Raw genomic sequence first — 17652 nt, 5'->3', positions numbered from 1 at the left:
TGGTACTCAGCCTGGATATTTCCTCTTGCTTTTACAATCTAACACTGTAAATCTCGACATGCCCTGCCCTTTGCAAGTAAGAAATGCCCGACTTAGTTCACACATTCATTCCAAGCACTTACCCGCTAAAAATAACCATCAAAAGTACAGCAAACGACCAACCTAAAGTACACCAATCGATCACCTGAGATCTCAGTAGTCCCGGCCGCTAGTACACTTCAAGGCGCCCTCATCAACGCTCGCTCCTTAGTCGCCCACTCTCCTAACATTGCAGATGTGATCACATCAACCATATTGGATTTCCTTGCAGTAACTGAAACATGGCTACACCCCACTGATGGACCTGCTCTCTCTATTGCTTTCCTTGAAAACGACTCCATCGTCGGAACTGACAGAGCAAATGGGACAGGGGGGTGGGGGAGGGAGTAGCAGTCATTGCCAAAACTAACTTAAATATCAGAGCAGTCAACAGAGACATGCCATCTGCTGAGCTACTATTGTTCAAACTTCCACTTTCCAGCTCTAAAACCATTCTCTTCCACTTAATCTACAGGCCTCCCTGGGTTATCACCTCCTTCGAGGAAGAAATCGCCCATCTACTAACAGCTAATACTAAACCAGGTTCCCAACTCACCATATTGGGTGACTTCAATCTCGGCTTACAAGACCTCAATGACACACATGAATGACACTATCACATACCTAGGCTTGACACAACACATTAACAAATTCACACACATTAAAGGCAGAACACTGGATTGGCTTGCTGAAGTCAACTGTGACATCTGACATTACACCTTGTGCCTGGTCAGACAACTATCTTATTACCTTCACAATACCCAAAACTATACAAAAGAAGGAACACACTACCGAGGCGCCTTAAACCTTAGCCAGAAACAAACGTAATATCACCATGGAAAATCTGAGACCACTGATAAAATATATCACCTCCATAAAGGGCAAATCCACCAACACTAATGTCACATCATTAGTCAATCTCTACAAGAACACCTTGGAACAAGCTTTGAACAAAATAGCTCCCTATAAGTTAAGAAAGACTAAACCCACTGCTCATGTGAACAAATGGTTCTCGGCAGAACTAAAGGCACTGCGCAATGTTAAGAGAACAGCTTAATCCAACTGGAGAAAATCTCAGTCAATCACTACCAAACAAAAATCCTCCCTGACAGCAGCCACTTATAAAAAGACACTATTATGAATGCCAAAAAAAAAAAAAAGAGATCTTCAATACCAGAATATACAATGCCAAATCGGGCACGAAAGAGCTCTTCTCCATTTTATGAGAACTGGAATCCCCCATGCCCTCCACTGATGAATGCATCAAGGACAAAACCTAGTGTAACAACATTCAACAAGCACTCTCAAATAAAATAGCCTTATTACAAGTGAAAATAAAAGCCAAAAACCCAGTTACATGCCCAAAGACTATCCCAGCAACCAGCACAACCCTCAACTCCCTGATTTCCCCCTTTTTCACTTCTCACCCATCACAGAGGATAAGGTAATAAATATAATAGCTAGCCTAAAACCTAACTGCCTATGCAACTTATGTCCTGCCTCAGTCATTAAGGACGGGGCCAAAGACCTTGCCCCCTTCATCACTTCACTGATTAACGCCTTGCTCACAAATGCAAATGGCCCAAATAACCTCAAAGAGGCTTGGGTCCTGCCCCTGCTTAAAAAAAAAAACAACCTAGACCCCCAACACACCGACTAATTATAGGCCCATTACAACAGTCCCCTTCCGCCTAAAAATACTAGACAGAGTAGCCAACCTCCAAATACAACAACATTTGGAGAACAACCACCTTCTAGGACTGCGCCAATCTGGCTTTAGACCTAGGCATGGGACGGAAACAGCCCTCCTGGATCTAAAAATCCAAATGGATGACGCCAAGGACAAGGGCAAGCTGGCCATCCTGCTCTTGTTGTCCGCAGCCTTCGACTATGTCGACCACAAAATTCTCATCGAACACCTCTCCTCGGCTGCTGCATTCTCCCAAGATGCCGCCAATTGGTTTTGATCCTTCCTATCGGACAGAACGACCAGGGTCTTCTCCCCATCTGGTGCCACTGCCGCCGACCCTGTCCCAATCCAATGTGGAGTTCCCCAAGATTCCTGTATCTCCCCCACACTTTACAACATCTTTACCAAGCTCCTCTTCAACCGTCTTGACAACCTGGGTGTCACATACACTAATTATGCTGATGACATCCAGGTCCTCATTGACCTCACGGGGAGCTATGACGAGGATGTTGCTAAACTGAATGAGCTCTACCTAGAAATCCAAGCATGGATGGCCGCCCACAGCCTCTGCTTAAATGAAGATAAGATGGAACTGCTTATTGTCGGCTCTCAGAATCACCTCAATAAACTGGATCAGAGATACCAATCCTCCTCCATCAATGGCAACATCATAAAAGTGTTGAAAGACGTCAACACTCTGGGGGTGTACCTTGACCCCACACTTTCTCTTAAAAAGCAAATTAACACGACCATCTCAGCCACAGCCTATACCAACAAACTCATAAATGCCTGCAACCATTCTTATCCACCAACAGCTGCCTTACACTGGCTAGAGCCCGCATACTGTCCAAGTTGGACTATTGCAACACCCTATTCCTTGGTTCTACTAACAACAACCTGAATAGACTACACATAATCCAAAATAATAACCTCCCCTGTGCTCTCAATCTTCCACACAAGGCCCACATCTCTACACTCAGAAAGGAATCCCACTGGCTCCCCATTCGTGATAGAATTAAACTGCAGACGTTGGTCATTACTCACACATGCCTATACCAGACTGCCCCACGCTACCTCTCAGCCAAATTTACGAGACAGAACTCCACTAGATCAACCAGTTCACCTTACCTTCACCAACTCAATATACCAAAGTTTAACCTGATAACAGCTGGGGGAGTTAGCTTTCCTGTACAGGTAGCCAAACAGTGGATTGTACTTCCTACAGCTATAAGAGCCGACACCTCATTCTGGTCATTTAGAGCCAAAGTCAAGGAACTACTTAGCACCCAACAATAATCAAACCAAGGCTCGTAGCTATACCTGACGTGTCCATTATCTTAATTATGTATTTGCAACCTAATCTATTATCTGCCTCCTCAATCAAATGTACGTTATGCTTGCGGCGAACCAAATTGTAAGTGGCCTGCCATAATCTACGATGCTTCTCCCTAGACCATTCTGTAACCAGATCCCTCGAACCATACTGTAATGTATCATACTTGCATGCTCATTTGTGCAACAATCTGTAACTACTGCTGTACTTAAAGAATTAGCACCCAGTTACCTGAGGGTTTGGCAGCGCTTTACAAATAAACTAAACTAAACAATTAGGGACGTTTTCCAGGTAGATGGTAGTTGGTTGTACCTCAAATTACTACTACTACAAAAAAAGAAATATAAGTGCCCAGATCCTCAGGCCGATTTCATAACCCTGTTACATAGACTGTTAGGGCCAGGTGCATGCAAATTTGAGGAAGTAACCATTTTATGAATGTACACTGCTGTAATATTCACACACCAAGAGCCACCAATGTTACAATCAAAAAGTGCCCGAGAGGAACTGCTATACAGTTCATCAACATACTTGATCCAACGTTGTTCTGGGATCAGATTTGATACAGTTTCCATTCTGTACTATGGACTAGAAGTTCTTCCCATTACTTTCTATCACAGCCGTAAGCATTCATTCGCTGTCCCTTTGTGCAAGCAGATATCCATGAGACCTTAACCAATTTTTGGAGCTTTGTTGTTCCTTCTTAATTTCAATAATGTTCACTTCCGGGCGTAGGGTACTTGCGCAAATACTTTTCATAGAAAACCTAATTGAATCTTTTCATATGTGTACCTCATGGGGACATCTGTGGCATATATGGGCTTTTGAGTTACCATACACTGCTGCAATTTTCCCAATAATAAAGGGAGGAAAAGCTTCCACCGATAATATTTCCAGCTTATCACTCAGAGTGGATGCATACCAAAAGCTTATCTCAATACTAGATCGCTCAAGGCACCTCAGACTCTGCGAGATTCGATGTTGTTGCCAGTTGATTTCTTATTAGGGTTCAATGATCACTAGCTTCATTTACCTTAATATCAAATCTATTACATAAACAGAATAAGTTATCGGATAGTGCAAAGTAATTGATCCAGGAAAGGTAGTCCTCCCTATGCCACATAGGCCTACTAGGGATGGCACCCTCACCTTCCCTCTTTACAATGTGAAGGCCCCACTCTGCTTATAACTCCCACCATACGTGACCCTGGTCACTTTATTTCATATTATAATGGGAGTCCCACTTTGTATCATTGGGCATGTCTAGTCATATTGAGTTGCAATCTCTAACAATTGCAATTTCCCATACGGCACCCTAACCTTATAATCCTCCAATATCCCACTAATAACCTCCACATAATCCCTAAAGAGTGGGTAGGGTGCCAATATACACTGAGGATTACAATATATGTTCATTTTATTATATGTTTAAATTGGATTTCCACTGCCAAAATACCTCTAAATTCCCTTGAGACATCATTCTCTGTTATTCCCAAGCTGTTTTCAATTGCTATAAGAAGCCCCTCATCCCCTTTGATGGGTGACCACCTTCCAAGCTCATGGCAGGCTTCCCAAAAGTATGAGAACCATCCCAAGTCAATAGATACAAGGCACATGTGTTACGCTCACCTGACTCCCACGGAGGCGCAGGCCTGGTTCGCGCTGCTGTGACCTCTTCTAAGGTGATGCGCAGGGTTCGGAAGACGGACTGGACCGGGCCCCCAAATCTGGCTTGTCTGGCTCGCAGAAGTATCCTTCTGTAGGCGAAAATAGGGGATTAACTGTCTGCGGGGTAATGCAATCAGCCTCCCACTTTCCCCTCTCACCCTCCTTGAAACCCTTCTGTGATTTCTCGTAGCGTCTCACCTTAGGGTCTGGAAGGACGAGCTCTCCATCCTGCTTCTGATGCAGGGGCATGTTGGTATCCAGTTACTTCACTGGATTCTCGGATTGGCGAGAACCAAACTTGCTTGGCTTCCAGGTAAGTTTTTTGATAAGAGGTTCCCCTTGTGTCCATGCATTAATGTACTAATGCTAGTGTCTTTTTTCCCCATAGGGGCCGGGGTACGGAATGCCGGTGAACAGGCACCGACCCGAGATGAGAGGTGAAATCCTTGTAGAAATCAGGTAAGTCTTTAATGAGCGTTTTTTGGTAATGTCTTTTCATTCGCTCATTAACGCTGATGTCCCTTTTTCCCCTTAGGGGCCGGGGGCCGGAAATGCCAGGACGCGGCGCGGACCCGAAATGAAGAGGGAATGAATCAACAGGTAAGTCTTAACATGGAGATTTAGCTTTCCTTATTCCCTTCTCTCTCTCACCTTTTGTTCTGGTCTTTTTCTCCCTAGGCGCTGGGGCGTGACTGCGAATCCGGATGATCGCTGCTGAACATGGAGGCGCCCTGTAAAGGTGAGTGGAATGTGGCGCTGCAGCGATCGACGCAATGAGCTTTTAAATTAAAGTCTTTCTTTTCAGGATTGTCGGCGAGATGTCTCCGGGATGGGGATTTAGCAGGTAAGGACTTTTCCTTCTTCTGTTCTCTTCTTCTCTTCCTTTGCAGGTGATCCAGGATGCTGGCAGCCGTGGCAGAAGTCAGGATGCAGGAGCAGACACAGTGAGCGTCCAGCTGCTAGATGCAGAACAACGCAAAGCACGTGTGGCTGTTCGGGTGGGGTTTAAATAGCCTTGGAAGAAGTTCCAGGTATGTATCCTTCCCCGACCACGCCCGGATGGTAAATTAGTCCCACAGGTAAAGTAGTTCCTTTCAGGCCTCAAGGAGGCCGGGATCCTGCAGCATGGTCTGCATCAGGTAAGTGCACCCAAGCATTCCCATAATGAGCCTGGCGCCTATGGCGCCAGGACTGATGTCATTTCTGAGCCTGGCGCCAGAGGCGCCAGGACACTGTCCGAAGGGCCACTATATGGGGTTTCTGGGTCCTTCCTTGGGGACTGGATGTCCGCTTTCGGGGACGCCGGGCTTGAACCGGCTCCCCGGGAGCGGGCATCAGGACACATGTTTCTTATAAGACGAATATAGGATGGGCTCTGAGTAACTGCAAAATAGTAGCATCTCTTGTATGTCTACCAAATCCTCTGATATTCCAGGAAATCATAAAGATCGAAACTCATGGGAAAAGTAGATCGTCAACAACCACATCTGCTGGTCCACGGCCGCTCATTAGTCTTAGATAGCAAGGCTGGAAGCCAAGTCCAATGCTCCTTCACTCTAGAGACTGCTAATTGCATAATTAGAAAAACCCCTTCTCTCAGCCTTCCCTATTGGTTGAGTAATTTTCCAAGTTACTACTCCTAATCAAAGCCCCTTTCTTACCGAATACATTTGCTGTTAAGGACCCTTTAACATAACTTCACCCCAGGCTTCATGGAGCTGGGAGGAAGGTTAACGGCTAAGGCAAGAAAAGAATCCACTTCCTCCAACAGCATAGTGTATAACGCTCTAGATGGCACCTTAATTACTAGAATGTCATTTGTTTACTCATCAAAAAATTCCAGTCATGCTCTATCTTTAGTGGAAATTAGCCTCAACTTTGGAATTTCATTGAAAAGCGCTATTATGTTTGAGCATTTGAAGGTCAGCCACACATTCTGTCTAGAATCCAAAACATATTCCAAAATCAGGAAAGGGTAGTCCTTTTCATTCCGTCGGCAAACCTCAATTACAGAAACTTCCCATGAGTCCCTTTAATTTCCCAATTCACCATTCAACCCAGTCCCACATAACTGGTTAGATTCCACCATCCTTGGACAGTTCTTTTCATGATTCCCCACTCCACGAATGACACATGCACGTCTATTACAACTGTTTATAGGAGTGGATATGTCATTCGTTGAAAATTTTCCATACATACAAATTTGACAATTACCACATTTGAAACCGTGTTAATCCCTCTGAGCCTTGCCGTATCATCAGTTTGAACCTGAACTTTACGAACAGACCCTGGGAAGGGGACACAAAAAGGAGTAGGTTAAAGACCACTTTTGCTATCCGAGCAAGAAATAGGGGGGAATTAGAGGGCTCACGGCTGAGCTCACAATTTACTAATAAATTACATTAAGACTCCTTGTGCATCATTCCTTCTCCATCAGTTGGCAGATAATTCATGCCCCCACCTTCACATCTTTCTTGGATATTAGAGCCCTAGTGGAGCATCTCATCACATTGAGTAATAATTTCATGAATTTTAGAGAAAAATTGAGAAGGAGGAAAACTATATTGCCAGTGTATCCATGTAAATTCATGGTTTGAGTCCCAAAGACGCATTTTGGCGCTATACGCTCCTCAAAACCAGATGGCCCCAAGCGAGTGGCCAATGACTTCAGAGGAGATGTAGAAGTTGATGGTAGTCTAGCAATGTTAGCACCCCCTCCTTTGCTTTAGGTTTGTCAGAAATTCGGCCAAAATCTAGCAAAGGGTCTCTGGCCTGCCGTGTATTCAATGCCTGGGCTGGCGCTGCCTCAGTAATGTGAATCCGATGGAGAAATTGCACAGAATATCTATGAAATGTATTAGATCTCCCATTTAGTTTTCCCACTTACACTGAATGTCTTCTCAAACCAGCAACCTCTGCATAAGGCCTCACAGACACTCCACTTACTGTATTATGTCAGCCTGTGGAGGCCCTGGAATGCAGCTCTCACAAATAATCGCCGCCACTATCGTCGGGCTGACAGCTCTGGTAGGAATCTGCAAAGGCAGCTCATTCTGCATTCAGCACATGCCCACTTGAGCACACACGTGAAGTCTGGTATTAGTCGTTCCCCAAAAAGGGACAGAAATTAGCACAGATGGGTAATGACTTTCTATTACTGCTTTCTAGTCTCTTAAAACAAAGCCCCGACAGAAAGGCATTAAGGCTGCATGCCTGCATGGACAACAGGAACATTTCAATTTACAGCTTTACACTTACCGTGACTGACACCTCACCTATCAGTATGCTCTTAACACTCGCATGTCTACTAGTGAGCTTAGAGTGGATGGGAATGAAGTCACTAGTGGAGGCGTTAGACTGCACATGGGGGATGAAACAGTGCATTAAGTGTATGGCCGAAAAAAAAGAAAAAACCCAGTAATGTCCTTTAGGCTCTAAGTAGGAGCAGTTAAAATTACAATGTAGACAGCTTACATAAGGGGGGTGAGAGGGCCTAAAGAGCAAAATGCATATGTTTAATTTGTATTTTATTGTTGGTTACTATGCACCTTATTTCCAGAGTAAGTGTGATGGTAGATGGGTGCAGGTTACTGGGGAAATGTGTCAGTGGAAAAGCTGCACAGTCAAGACTAAACATTCGCACTGCATAAAAGTTCATTAAAGTCTAGTTTTCACAATGTCGGGTGCCGAGGTGAGCTTCTCGTTAGTGACCCCCAGGGGGCTCAGACTGCACTAGTGGCAACAATTAAACCCCTAAAGATGTTGTTCAACGTATTATTTAAAAGAGTATTCAGTCTCCACCTCAGTGCGCCTCTAAAAGAAAGTAACATGTTCCTGAGCACGGAGAGGCATTTCTGCATATACATTGCATGGGCCAGATTAGTAACAAAGCATGGCGGCTGGCCCCACTTAATGTGCCCTTTTCCCAAAATTAACTGCTATTCAGTATTTGGGCTTCAGTGGCTGGCCAACAGAGATGAGTTTTGTGTTGGGCTTTGTGGAACCAGTTGTCTTTGTTTTGTCACACATTGTCATAGGGTGGCAGTTCTCAGCCAAATGGTTGCAGTTGGTAATTCGGGGTGGCCGGGGCTGGCATTTCTTTATTCTGACGTGGGATATTTGTCTGCAAAGACCAGAGCACCTGTCGCCCCCGACATGTTAATATCACAGGGGACCCCTTTTCCATTGGTGCTTGGAGCAGATTGCATCTGTTGTTATAATTGGACAGCTGCCAGTGCCACCCTCCCTGTGCTTTACTTGAAATGGCCCCTCAGGTCTTCGTGTGCATGATGATAAACGTGGTGTCTAGCTGCTGACTGGCCCCCATGTGAAAGCCCTTCCTACTGCAAGCTCCAAATTAACACCAGCACATCCTGATCGTCACCCCAGCACATCCTGATCGTCACCCCTCGGTGAGCGCCTCCCACAGGGCTTGTCTCCCCATTCCTGCCACCTCGACTGTCCCTCAACATGAGTCAAACCGTAGCAGCCGCAAGGTTTAAATGCCACATGGTGTTCACTGGCTATATTTAAATGGACAAGCATATGATATGCTATGTTATGGCATTTATAGCGCGCCTATACACAAGTGTCTCAAGGCACGACAGGTAGAATCAGAGTGATGATGGTGTATGTAGTGTTATTATGTGGCACTTGTTTCAGTCAACTGAACCGTCTTAAATAATCTCGGACGGACGATTCGCTTTGCGCACAGTCATATGCCAATAAGTGGACGCCTGCCTGCTATTATAAAATTCCACCTCCCACCTCCCGGTCTTGTTATTGGTCACTTTCATTGCTGGCTCCACTTGTCACTCTCCACCCTGTGGTGCCCCTTCTCCACACCTTGGGCCCTCTCTCTCAGACACAGGCCTGCACCGCCCTGTACTGTGAAGTGAAGTGACGTGACAGCCTGACGGGTCCAGCCCTGGCGTAGAGACAGCGTGGAGAGGCGGCTCCCTTTGCCCGCCCTTCCCAATCTCCTTCCAAGAAGCAATGATCTGGCACAAACACTCACTTAATGCTCACTCGCTGTTCACGCCCACAGAGTCGAGCTCACCATTAAACACAGAAGAACAGATCAGACATGAGGCATGCATAGGTCAAAAACTACGACATGACAGAAAACAAAGTTCACTCTACGGTGCAAATTAAGGAGGCTGGGCAGAATTGCATTTCTGAGTGATTGCTCTCTAGCATTGCTAACTTGCACAGGACAAGATTGCACAATTTGGCGCCAAATTGCACTTCACCTGGTATGTGCGTTTTAACATTTTCAAAAGTGCAGTCAATGACAGAATGCATCACCAATACATTCAAAGAAAAGTGAGATGTACATGACATGTGGAACATCTCAGAGTGAACAACTCGCCACCACCACGTGCAATATTGCTCGGAACATTTTAGCACCATTGAAACCAAATCAAAAAGAATTGGAATTTAGCACTGCAATCTTAATTTGCACCATCCATCCATGTTTATGGTAGCTAGTCCAATATGTCAACTAATATGTTGTGTGTGTCTGAATACTCTAACCTCTTGCTCTTGACTCCAAGATTAGAAGTATTATTTGTTGTGTCCCACCACTTCGTAAGCCCACTAGCTACCCCCTGTCAGTCCAACAACAGCAGTAAGTGACAGTATGGTTAATGTAGCAAACAGGTATCTCTCAGTTGCTGCTTAAATACAATTTCTCAATCCATGCCAAGTCTTTGGCTTTCCTCTCCAAAGGCTTTTCTTTGTCTTATATAACCTAATAAAGTATTACGTAGCACTACTGGATGAATGTTCAGGTTTTGGAGTGGCAAATCTTCCAAATGAGCATGACCACTTTGAGCAGTATAGTTTGCAATATTAACGCTTGAAATCGCAACGTGGTGCGTACGTTCAGATCATGTAGTTATGTGAAGTCCAAACTTGCAATGGGCTCTAGCCCCGGATCTTTTACAAACCTAGCAACGCCCCTGATCCCATGCATCTCTTCTGCAAACTCCAGCAGATTTTGATAATGAATATGGGCGCCATCCACATCCGGCATGGTGGCGTTACTAGGTGCCAAAGGCCTTACTTGAGTGCTGGTTCCTGAACTTGGAAAGCAATCCGTAATCTTGTGCCCCACGGTAGGAGTTGTTAAAGTCGGATCCAGATGCTTATGTTTTTCTATGACTTGCTTTCCCACTAAGGCTTTACATTTGAGTTTGATTGTGGATCTCCCAAATCGGAACGTAACTCACTCACCAGATCTTCAGTGCGGCCATTATCCTGTTTGCACCCTGATGATGGATTTCACATAGACTCTAAGGCCAGTGAACATCCCCAGGAGCCATATTAAACACAGGGGGTGACTTCAGATATTCGTCCGACCGGCAAAGGCAAAACTCCCTACACTTCGTTATTGTCTGTAGTTCCATCTGAATGGCTTCTAAGGGAGTAGCCGGATTTACTTTCCATGATCACATGTTCAAAGTACCTTGCATGCAAGAGCGAGATCCACGCTTACAGCTCCGCCACTCCACTTCCCCGCAACTGCCGAACTACATTCACTGACGCTCCGCGCAGCAGCTAGGTTTCTTAAGGAATTATGGGCCAGTCCGTTCCAATTTCCAGATTCAGGTAAAAATACACCGTGGAGAGATGGAGAAAAGCAATTCCAGCGTATCTTGCTGAACTGTCTTCGCACACAGACTCACATCCTATAGCCTTGAGAGAACTGGAAGCTCTGTCTATGTAGACCCAGTGCCTCGAGGGAAGAAATAACTCTGCTTGCTTTAAGCAAACAAAGTGAAAACATTGCAGAAACACAGAAAATGGGTTTGTCCCTTGGTGTTTACCATACCACTTCTAGGAAAATCAATATGAAAGCCTTTGCAGCATGAAATAACACCATCTTTCAGTGTTTCCCTCTGCCAGGAGGGAAGAGACAAATGCACATCTCCGGTGCCAAGTTAAACATATATCCAAATGTGTTCTATAGACCTGGACATCTTCACGGGAGATACAATGTTACAATTCCTCCATATCAAACAAGCATCTGATGTGATTAATGGATGAAACACTGTCCAATGCCAACCAGAGTTTCTTTATGAGAAAAACATACCCTGGCACACTAAGAAACAGAGAGGGGCAGGGAGCTTCACAATCTATCCCTGGGGAGAGGAATCAGAGCACACACAATGTTCAGGACAGTCAGAATCCAAAAAAGGTGCAATACCCTTATATAGCAATAGGCCAACTCCCTGACAAACTAGCTAACCCCAGTCAGATAGTCCAATAGTAGAGTAGCACAATCTACAGCATCCCGTTGCAAACTGACCTTTAAGCATTCCCAATGGGAGGAGCAGAGCACCTTTAAAAGGCAGTCATACCAGTTTGCCATGGTCAGTCCTGGGAAGCACCAGTAGAAAGGCGCATCTTGGGATACCAATGATTCAGGCGACGTGGCAGTTGATGACCAGTCTTAGGGAGATTTGACAGATGAAAGTAGGCACTATGGATGAGTCAGTGTTTGGTACTACTGTGCTTCAGTCAGAAATGAACTGGTTTCATCACTAACTATACATTAACTCACTTTGAGTATGCAGTAAACCTGAAGTGGCTGTATAAGACTTTCATGGGGGGGGTAGGTGTCACTCCAGGACACTGGGTATAAAGATGAATTGTGGGAACAGGAGGCTGTCCTCATACCTGGTCTGTCTCGCAGAGGCTGTAATCTAGCGGGATTACTGGCATGTAGAAGATTAGAAGTGTAAATAGTGGAAAGGACTATAAATATGTGGCGCATTTCCAAATAAACTATAAGAGGGTCCCACAAAGAGAAATTGTGAACTTGGACATTTGAAGGTTTTAAATTTCTTTGTTCAGTCAAAGGCTGTAACCCTACATCAAATGTATTTTGCATAGGGCTGCTGGACCGGCTTCCTGTTATGAGAACATAATCATGCAAAATGCTGAATCGTTAAGGGACTTAAAAATAGCCTACAACCATTTCTGTGTTTTGGACCATTCCCAACTCCTCTCCAAATGCCACTAATTACCCACCACTATTCCGACAGTGGTGTCCTTTCTTAGCTGTACATTGCAGAGATCCACTGTGAACCAATATAATCAATCACAAGCTACGTCATATAGAAAGTAAACAAACCCACAAGGATAAACATTGCTAATTGCACACTCTGCAGAAAGTTGCAGGGAAAATCACTACAAAAAAAACAAGTCATGCATTTTCAAAACGAAAAACGCACGATTCGCTTGAATTCGAAGTGTCCAATGGGAAACCGAGTTTGCTATATCTGTGATACAATAACATTCGTATGTATAACGTGCATTTTTGTCCAATACTGACTGTCTGGTATTCTGGTGACATTGACAAACCATTAGGGCATCTCATGGTTCACGATTTCACCAGAACGCATCGGTGGTAATATTAGAAGAGAGATCAGTCAGACACAAACAACACTACACTATTTACTTCTGCCTTGCATCACAATAGATTCATGTAAATGCATACACTATGGAAACCTAGATGCTCACAATCATGTGGGAATTATAAATAGTGCACGTAGCTGCAGAGGCATAATGGCTTTTTGAAAAGGGAGTGCGCATACTTGTTCTGAATATCGTGGAACGCTTGGGGGCATACCATGGTATTTAGTTTGCCTGCCTTCTTGCAAAGCAATAGAAGCTACCACCACATGAATATTAGCCTGGTAATTACACATTGCCTCTCGTATCCTTATCAGGGGATTCCAAAGTGCTTAACAACCAAATTATATATTTGGGAAGCGCCCGCTCTCTGCACTTTGTATTTAAGGCAGCGCCCATTAGTTAGGGTAATGGTATGAACGTGATTTAATAAAACACATTTGCGAAAGCAAGAACGTAAAATTAGGATAAATGGCAGGTACAGCGATGGAAGACAAGGAACCTGGGAAACGCTAGGTGCAAGAGCGGAAATCGGCTCTGCAGTGGCAGCAATGCAAGGCTCATCATGGCATGCTCCCCTAAGAAACCTCAAATCCTCCACAGCCAAGGCAATTACCTCTTGGTTTCTAGTGCTTCTCTTACTCAGACACCCTCACCCCATAGCCTGTGGCCGCAAACCTGGGAATTCCATGGACAGCAATCAAACTCTATGAATCCATCCCCTTTGAAATGTATGGTTGAGCTCCTCAAAATGTGGAGAATCCACCCCATCCATACCTTCTAATATAATTGGTTATTTATAACGTGCTTATTACCCAGAGGTTTCTAAGCGTGGACCGGGGATCGAACCTGTGTTTCTCCATGTTGTCTTGCTTCCAAGGTGAGCACGGTGCCCCTGAGCTATCCTCCCTATATGGCAAGACCTGTTGTGGGGCTCTCTGCAGCCCCGCGATATCCGTGAGCCCCCACCCGCTGCAGACTCACACCGGAGACATTGGCTCGGTTAGGCTCCCCGGTCGCACTGACCGCTGGGACATGCCTCCTTTATTTAAAGGCACGCAGCGGAGATCAACGTCACTCCTCCGCATGCTGAAGCCCTTAAAGGGGCAGCACCACACTCCTTTTTCATGAAGACTAATAAACATCACACTCTTAAAACAGGACTGTCACTTCAAAACCAGAACCCAACTGGACCCCTTTAATCACAACCACCCGGGTCCCCTTGTCACTAGCGCACCCCACCAGTGTTCCTCGGAATCATTGTTAAAATACATCGTCACTGAGGCGAACAGGTTTCCCTTGCCCTGTCCTCAGGGGGTACCTCCTGCTCGCCTCCTGGAGCGGGGATGCCTCGGTGGCCGTCACACTGACTGGAGAGCGAGGGAGGTGGCCCGCACCCCTGCCCTTGTTTGGAACCTCCATGACGTCCTGGTCCGGAGGTACCGCCATCCTGGGTTCCCCAGTCTTTTGAAGAAGCTAACATTTTGCGTAACCGATGGGTAGTCAGCTGCATTGTTGAAGCCCGGCCAATAGACAAGCGAGGCCCCATATTCGAGCAGCGCCAGCATCCACTTTTCGATCCTCGCTGGTGGTTTGGAGGATGAACCGGCCAAGATGGGCAGCAATGGCTTGTGGTCGGTCACGACCGTCACTGGTCTTCCCATAATGTATAATCGGAAGTTCCTGCACCACCACAGGACAGCCAAGGCATCCCGCTCAATTTGAGAATAGTGCTGCTCGGTCTCAGACATCGCCTTGCTGGCATACGCCACCGGCCTGACACTGGAATCGGTGTCAACATGTGTCAACACTGCTCCTAGGCCAAACGGGCTGGCATCCACTTTGATTTCCGACTGGAGGGCAGGATCAAAGAATGCCATTGTGTCATCGGCCAGGAGGGTGCTCTTGATGTCCTCAAAGGCCGCCTGTTCGAGCAGTCCCCACTGCCACCGAGTCCCTTTCTTCGCAAGGGCCCACAGGGGCACTGACTGAGAGGCTAAGTTCTTTATAAAGCGGCCACAGTAGGTCACCATGACCAAGAAACTCTGTACCTCCGACATGTTCTCCGGCGGGCGAGCATCCTTGATGTCCTTGACTTTGCGGGGGTTGGGAGGACACACCTCCCTCCCTGACTCCCTCAACACGAATCCAAAATACTCTCTGGTCGGTTTCAAAAATTCACATTTCTCCCATTGGAGCTTCAGACCCAGGGACTGAATCCCTTTAAAAGTCTTGGAGAGCTTGTGCAGATGTTCGGCCTCTGATTTTGCGAACACGAGAATATCATTGCTTATGTTCAGGACCCCGTGGAGGTCCACCAAGGCACCATGGATATTTTGAAATGCCTCTGCTGCAGAGGACACCCTGAACCTGAATCTCTTGTACCGGTACAACCCCCTGTGAGGGGTGAAGGTTGTAATGTACTGGGATTCGGGGTGCAACACAACCTGGTGGTACCCGGCCCTAAGGTCCAATTTTGAAAATAATTGGGCCCCCTGCAGCTCGGTAATGATGTCATCTATCATTTGGTTAGGTGTCGCTCTCTCTGGATTGCCTTATTGGGGAGCCTCATGTCGACACAGATTCTCACTAGTCTGGTTGCTTAGGTTTTTGTGCAATGACGATGGGGGACATCCACAGTGTCGGACCTTCAACCTTCTCGATGATATCAAGGTTGACAAGATTGTCCAGTTCCTCGTCCACTAAGTCCCGCAATTGGAATGGCACCCAGCGGTGTTTGAGAGCGACAGACTGCACAGAGTCGGCGATATGCAGACTCACCGGATCGCCTGCCACCTGTCCGATCCCTTGGAACAATCAGGAGTGCTTTTCCAGTAAAGTTTGAATGTCCTCCACGTATACTGAATATGCGAAACTCACAATCTCCAGGGCTTCCGCTGCAGCACAGCTCAGCTCAGCAGAGTGTTGGTGCCGACAGGTGTTACATAGAACCGGGCCCTTATTTTCAAACCACCATGTCCCACCTCTGTTACAAAAGCACCATCTAGGGGAATTGGCTGGGAACCCCTAAATGTGAAGATGCGTGCCCTGGGGGCAGTCAGTTTCGGGAGGTACTCCATGGCGTCGTAGTGTTCCCTGGCCATCATGTTGACAGAGGCCCCTGTGTCCACTAGTACCGGGACAGATTTGTTAACTGCAACTTTGCACCACGGTGGGCTTCTGTTCTTGGATTTGAGGGCCTCAACGCTGGCAACAAAGAAAATGTTCTCCTCTTCCTCCACTTCGTCCAGCTGTGCACCTTCATCACCCTGATCGGCCTGGGCGACGTTGGGCAGGCGTGATTGGCGAAAGTAGCCAGACTGTGAGAGAGGGGCCTCAACGACCGGTGGGGGGTGTCTGTACTTCTGCTCCCTATATGGTAGAGGAGAGGCACAGAAGACCCCAGCCAAGATTCTCTATTACGGTAGCAATGGTCGAGCAATCAAGGCCTAGCTTCTCAGGAGGTGATGCAGGCTGGTTCTGAAGTACAGTGTAGTCCCCAAGCCCCCACAAAGGAATGTCCACACTCTGTATTGGTTAGAACACAGTCTTTATATAATCACTATTCAAGGTTATGTACACTTATCATAATAACTCACTTTGTACTCCGGAAAAATCAACAATGGCAAATATATACAACTCTAAAGTGGTATCACCCTTTGTATTAGATCTCATTAAAGTGCATGAACAATACTGTAACAATGTCACACAGACCAATAGAGTGAAACCAGCAATAGAGAGAGGAGAGAAAATAAGATGGTTGAGCAATAGGCAGAATACTGGCCCCTACCACTAGGCACAGTTCGGTGTGGAGATCCCCCCCACCTGGGCAACCTGTAAAACAAAGATATAGCGCACGCCCAGTCCATATATTGCTCTGCAAGTCTTATTCCCTCCTATAATGTTTTTACCCCCCCAATGTACCTGGTGGAGTCGAGTTCCTTGAAGAGGCGTCGACAAACGTCGAGGAACTCGCTGTTCGGCGACGGGGAATCGACGGCCCTTCTTGAATGCCTTCCCTTTCAAGCGGGAGGCACGGGGCGTCGAACGTCCGTCGACAAACAAGGTAGAACGGTGTTGACGAGGCGGCAGCTTCGTCCGAGCGGTGCTCGTCGGCGTCGGAGCGTCGGCGTCCTGCAAGGCAGAGGCGTGCGGGGCACCTCGGTGACAATAGTTCTGGACCGCAAAGATTGTGGAGACGGAGGCCCAGCAAGGGCGTCGAGTCGTTCGAGTCTTTGGGGTTTTCGGGTGGCGGGAAACCCACCGGCAGGTTTCTCCTTGGCGCGTTGGTCGTCCTCGACTTTCTCCGGCAGGATAAGCGGTCGACGATGCGGTCGAGAGAGTCCTTCGATTGAATGTTCTTAGGCAAAGGAGCGGACGGCTCCGGTCGTCGGCGGCATGGCGTCAAGTGGTTCCCACGGCTGGGCAACACAACTTCGACAGGGCGCCAGCGGTTACACAA

Source organism: Ambystoma mexicanum, chromosome 11 (assembly GCF_040938575.1).
Source record: "Ambystoma mexicanum isolate Mex_15411 chromosome 11, UKY_AmexF1_1, whole genome shotgun sequence".
Lineage (NCBI taxonomy): Eukaryota > Metazoa > Chordata > Amphibia > Caudata > Ambystomatidae > Ambystoma > Ambystoma mexicanum.
The sequence above is the reverse complement of the archived record's forward strand: the minus strand, read 5'-3'. Positions refer to the sequence as shown.